The following is a 6,000-nucleotide window of genomic DNA, read 5'->3' on the forward strand; positions in this document are numbered from 1 at the left end:
CCCCATGTGGATCCACTGGATTGCACAGGTGTTACCTTTGCCATCACCACATCTACTTGGGCCCAAATGGTATTAGCCAAGGCTACCTCCCATGTGAACTGGCAGACCAGGTTAGGAAGATTTGGAGGACAAGAGGTAAAGGAGCTGCGGACTGCTCTGTCAGGCTGTTGCTGCTCAAGGCCTGATTTTGCAGCTTCTGCCCTTAACATGTGTTTGCCTTTGGTCCAACAGGCCTTGAGCTGAGTCACTATAAAGCAGCAGTCAGGCAGGGCTCTTAAGTGTAGTATGAGGCACTCCAAAGAGTTCCACAGAAATCATTCCTCACTGTTTACTAAACATCTCTGTGTGAGTTGTAGACAGACAGGCAAAGGGCCAGACTTTAGGAGCTAGGCTGCACTGGAGAAACGGTGCTGTCTGTGACTCACATAGATTGACTTTGGGAAAGTTGCTGAAAGTGATTAATCACTCCACCTGTAAAAGGGGGTTAATGTTAATTATCTAGACCCATTCCATTCTGTGTTTTGACCTGGTTATGGGGCGGAATCAGCCTTGGTCACCCTGATGGATGACCTTTACTGAGAGAGGGACAAAGGCAGTGCAACCCTGTTAATTCTGCTCGACCTCTCATCAGCTTTTAATATCATCGACCATCATATCCTCCTGGATCAACCCATGGGCTGAGCATTGGAGGCATTGTGTTGCAGTGCTTCCAATCTTACCTATGGGGTGGATTTCAGACAGTAACATTGGGTGACTGCTCCTTGGCCCCTTGGCAATTGAGCCATGGGGTTTTGTAGGGTACCATCTTGTCCCCAATATTGCTTAACAGCTATATGAAGCCACTGAGAATGGTCATTAGGGGATTTGGAGCCAAATGCCATCAGTATTCTGATGACACACAGCTCTATCTCCCTGTGAGATCTGAATCAGGTGAGGCTGTGCAAGTCCTGGATTAGTGCCTCGACTCAGTAACGGGCTGGATAAGGGACAATAAACTGAAACTGAATCCTGGCAAGACGGAAGCCCTGTGGGTGAGTGGTTCCTGAGTCCAGGAGATAGGCTCACTGCCTGTTCTGGATGGGGTTGCACTCCCTCTGAAAGATCAGGTGCGCAGTCTGGGGGTACTCCTACATCCACCACTGTCGCTGGAGGCCCAAATGGCCACTGTGGCTCAGAGTGGCTTTTACCGGCTTCGGCTGGTTCGTCAGCTACAGCCTCTCCTGGACACAAATAGCTTGGCCGCAGTGGTACAGGTGCTAGAAACCTCAAGACTGGATTACTGCAGTGCACTCGACGTGGGGCTGCCCTTAAAGCTGCACTAGAAGCTGGAGCTAGTGCAGAATACAGAAGGTTGGCTGTTGTCAGGAGCTATGTGTTTTCAGCATGCAACAACTTTGCTGAAGGAACTGCACTGGTTGCTTAATCACTTCCAGGCCAGGTTTAAGGTTTTGGTACTAGTGTATAAATCTCTAAACAACATGGGATAAGGATACCTGAGAGAGAGTCTTCTCCCTTACCAACCTACCTGAACACTGAGGTCATCAGATGGCATGCTCCTGGTAGTTCTGTATGGACCTATGGCCCAACTGGAGACCACCTGGGGAAGAGTCTTCAGTGTTGTGGCCCCTTTTCTATGGAACTCCCTGCCTCCAGAAGTCAGGAAGGCACCAACACTGTGTTGTTTTTTGGTGCCTCCTGAAAACATCTTTATCTCAGGAAGCCTTCCTTGACTGCCCAGCCACAGTTTTTACTGGTATTGTGTTTTTTTAAAATAACAAAATTTTAATATGGTGTTTTATTATTTTATCTTTTTATCTTTTATTGTTCACTGCTCTGGAATCTGTCTAGATGTGGAGCAGTATGTAAATGTTGTAAATACATACATACATACATACATACATATTATTTGAATCCTTGACTTTCTAGAAAGCAAATTGGGGTGGAGGAGGAAATGTTGATACTGCACTGATCTTAATGCATCTTTGATGGCATGTGGGGCCTTTAGTATCTCTGCATGTGAAATACATCTCATACTGGCATTAGTGAGCTGTTCATGCAGCTGTATTTTGCCATAACCCTGGACCAAGCAAAGTGCTTAATTCTTCTTAAAATGGCACACATCAAGATGTAATGGCATGATTGAAAACCACATCCTCTACCATGGAAATCTTTATCCATAACTCAAGGTGAGTTGAGATCGTTCGTGGTTACTCAGTGGTGTGGGAAAGGCACTCAGCACATGCTCAAAGGCATCATCATCATCATCCTAACACTGACAACCAGTTCTGAAACTAAGTCCAGCCTCCAGCTAAAGCCTGTCCTGGTCCAAGTTATTTTTCCCATCTGGTCCAAATTATTTTATCTGATTCTCCAGATAAATTGACATCACTAGAGTTTGAAACAGCCACCCACCTTGGGCCAGACAAACCAGATGGAAAGCGAAGGAATCAGGACTAGTGTACTCCAATTTCCCTGAAGTGCTTTCCTCCATGAAAGAGGCTTCTGTTTTTCTGTCTCATTCTCAGGTCTTTAGAATTTCTTTTGGTGGCATTTTGGAACTTACCTTATCATTGCAAGGTGGCCGAGAATGTAAGGTGTGTTTTTAATTTCTGTTGTCTCTCCATTGCTCTGCAGCGTCCAGACTTCCTGAACTGAAAAAGCCGGGTTGGGGAGGAGTAACTTCATGATGTCTTCCCCTGGGCTTTAAATGAAGTGTAGGAAGCTGGATAGGCAGCAGACAGATGACTGTATAAGGATTAGACTGGAGAGTCACACATACTCTTCAGCCACCTCATAAGTAAGGCAGGCACAAGGACCCTCAAGAGAATTTCTCTAAAATTTTATTCTCCTTTAAATGTGTTTTTTCCTGAAAGCTATTTCTTTTCTATCAAACTGAATGCAAATAGTCTGGAAAATGTGGATGACATTGTCAGCACAGCATTCATCAGGACTTCAGCGCTCCTTTATGAGCCACAGCTCTAATGTGAGGGGTATGAGTAGCTGTCCTTCCATCAACCACAGCAGCTGGATGAGTAACCCCAAAGCAAACAAAAAGGGAGGTCGCAACTCTGCCTGAAACTGTCAGTGATTACTTACCCTCAGATCTTGAAATCACCGGCTGGGGTCTGCAAACCTCCAGCTTCCTCCGGAAAGCCGCAAGAATTCACAGCAGCTCCTGGCTTGCAATCTACTGCTCTCCATCCCGTCCTGAGGATGAACTCGTCCGCTGCTTCCTGATCCATGAAAACTCCATGACGCATTCTCCAGTAATACCGAGTGACCTTTCCACCTTCTGTTATGCAAGTTATTACCTGCAGCAACATGTGATTCCTGTGAAAGGGGAAAGATTCTTATGTAACTCTCATAATACCTGGCTGTGGCTGCATTCTAGAGTTCCACACTGTGGGCTCCCCCTCCTTCGCACCAGGGGTGCCAGCCCAGTATCACTCACCTGCCATTCTTGAACCTGGGCTCTCCCCAGTAGGAGGCTCAGATGAACCTCCTCATCCATTCAAATCACATGTGCGGGGGCCCACAGGGCTGTGCAAGCTAGCCCTGCCACCACCATACATGCCAGCCATATCCCCTGCCGGCTGTGCATTTGGCAAGCATAAGATGCGTGTTGCGACATTTGTGAATAGGGAGAGGGTTCCGATTGGCGCAGGATCTCCCTCCTTCACATGACTGGAGGAGCTCCTCCCACATATGTTGATGCATGCGTCAGGCCCCATCTGACACTCGCTGAATTGTGGCCAGCGGGGGGCATGACCAGCATGTGTGTCAGAAGGCAGCACTGCTGGGCTGTTTGTCTGGACACCACTACCGCCCATCCTGATTTGCACCCTTATTCCCAGGAACCTTGATCAACCTCTCGTTCACTGTCTGAAGGTGCTCTTTGCGTTTAATCACTTTGGCCTTCTGGATGAGAGGACCCTCCAAACTGCCAGGAGAAGAAAGGGGATAAAGGAGAACTGCTTATATTATAAAGCAGCCTTCCCCAACCTGGTGCCCTGTTGGACTGCAATTCCCATCATTCTCAGCCAGCATGGCCAATGCTCAGGGCAGATGGGAGATGTAGTCCAAACATCTGGAGGGCACCAGGTTGGGGAAGGATGTTATAAAGCATGGCCGGGGAACCTCAGGCACAGGGGAAAATCCGGCCCTCCTAAAGTTCCAATCTGGCGTTCCAGTGTTCCCCAGATGACCACACCCCTTCCCTTGGCTCCACTCCTTTCCCCCCCACCAATCATTTGGTTTTAGTGTAGCTTCCCCGCCCCATTCTAAAAGGTTGAAATGCTTCTCCTAAAGCTTAGTCACTGGCAGTAAGTGCTTTCAGCTACGATAGGCTGGTATTTTTGTATTTCGGCTCCACCCCCTTTGCCTTCAGCCTGCCTGTCACTAGAATGTGGCTCCTGAGAGTTTCTCCAAAATTGAATTCTGCCCTCGATGTTCCCCAACCTTGTTATGAAGCCCTGCTTTGTGTGATACTGCATAGGTATTGGGGTAAGTCTGGTGGGCCTGCAGATGGGTGACATGGATTTACTCATCACAAGTGATCCTTCAGAAATTCTCTCTCTCTATCATGAGAAACAGATTAAAATATTAAATGGAAGTTCTTCTAGGAGCTGCAAGCCATCATCATCTATCAGTATCCACAAGTTGACCAAATCCACACCCAATCATAGCAACCCATTTCTTAGAGCCTCTTCCGACATTCTATTCAGCATTGCCATCACTGAAAATCATCGCATGTTCAGGGGGCTCCACATGGCAGCCAGAACTGCAATGTTAACAGAGAGGCTGGACATGATGCTGGAAGTGGAAAATTAAATTAACTTTTATTCCCTACTCACACCTATAGACCAGGGATGGGCAGAAGTTAGACTCCCAGATGTGTTGGACACCAACTCTCAGAAGCCCCTGCAAGCATAGCCAATGGTCAGGAATGCTGTGTATGGAAGTCCAAAACATCTGGAGGCCAACTTTCTGCCCATTCCTGCTACAGACTGCATTTGCACATTTCCCCCAAGAGCCCTTGTGCTTGTACAGCTAATGCCACAATAACATTTCTACCATAGGTCCATCAGATCATGTGAGAAATAATTAACTTCATTGGCATTGCTAGTCTCCAGTTCCATCACAGTTATTTCCCATGTGTTCTGAGAGACCTGCATGACCTAGGAACAGCATGTGAACATCCTCATAGCCACATGGACAGCCCCCAGCCACATTCTTTTTTCTTGTAGCAGCCTCATCAAAAAGAGCACGTGTGCACTGGTCCACAGAATCACGGCACTGGGTGGGGTTCAGCGGATCTCCTAGTCCAAGCTCTTGTCCTCTGATAGGACATGTTATGCAATGCCTTCTCCTGATCTGATTGTTGTTGTTGCTGTTGCTGGTTTTTATCATTGGTTTGTTGTATGGCTGGTTTTTATTGCATTTATGTTTTTACTGCTTTTAATATTTTAATGGTTACGTGTTTTATTGTTGTAAGCTGCCTTGGGAGGGCTTCTGCCCTGAAAGGCAGCCAAGAAATATTTCAAATAAATGCCTGCTGCTGCCCATCCATTTACTGAAAACCTTCCCGAAATGATATATTTCGCAAGCTTTCTAGGCAACTCTCCAAGGGCTGTATGCCATCTCTGTGCCAATGGACGAATGACTCATGGGATGCAAGTGGTAGACTGGAGCCATCGTTGATGCTGGTGCATGGCTGTTGTCTGCATAGTTTGGAGTAGCATCAGTGAGCACTCTCTTCCCACCTCATACCTTTCCTGTTTTATATTTTAGCAAGCCCCTCATAACTCTCCCTACCACTTCCTGCTGTGGCAGAGCAAGACATACGAAAATTTCCCAAATGTGGAAGCTGCTGTGGTTGTGGTCCTTGGCACCTCATCTGTGCCCATTCAGCATTCTATGGGGAAGGAAGCTTCCCACCCCAGGCTCCAGATGGGTTAGGAATTGGTGATGCCTTCCACCTCTACACTATGGAAGGCCCAG

The 6,000-nt window shown here is 47.2% G+C and overlaps 1 long non-coding RNA gene across 2 annotated transcripts in view; it reads right to left on the reverse strand.

Annotated features, from left to right (window-relative positions):
• The window catches only part of LOC146348326 (uncharacterized), a 70,055-nt gene extending 66,776 nt beyond the window's left edge, over window positions 1-3,279 (reverse strand). Inside the window, exon 1 of one of the 2 annotated variants that reach the window (XR_014789925.1) lies at window positions 3,097-3,258. This is a non-coding gene — a long non-coding RNA (uncharacterized LOC146348326). Of the gene's footprint in view, window positions 1-3,096 lie in introns of both variants that reach the window. The other variant, XR_014789926.1, reaches the window with a different exon arrangement.
• Between the last annotated feature and the right edge of the window lie 2,721 nt (window positions 3,280-6,000).

Source organism: Heloderma suspectum, chromosome 4 (genome assembly GCF_057233095.1).
Source record: "Heloderma suspectum isolate Gila_16-S chromosome 4, 16-S_ref, whole genome shotgun sequence".
Classification (NCBI taxonomy): Eukaryota; Metazoa; Chordata; class Lepidosauria; order Squamata; family Helodermatidae; genus Heloderma; species Heloderma suspectum.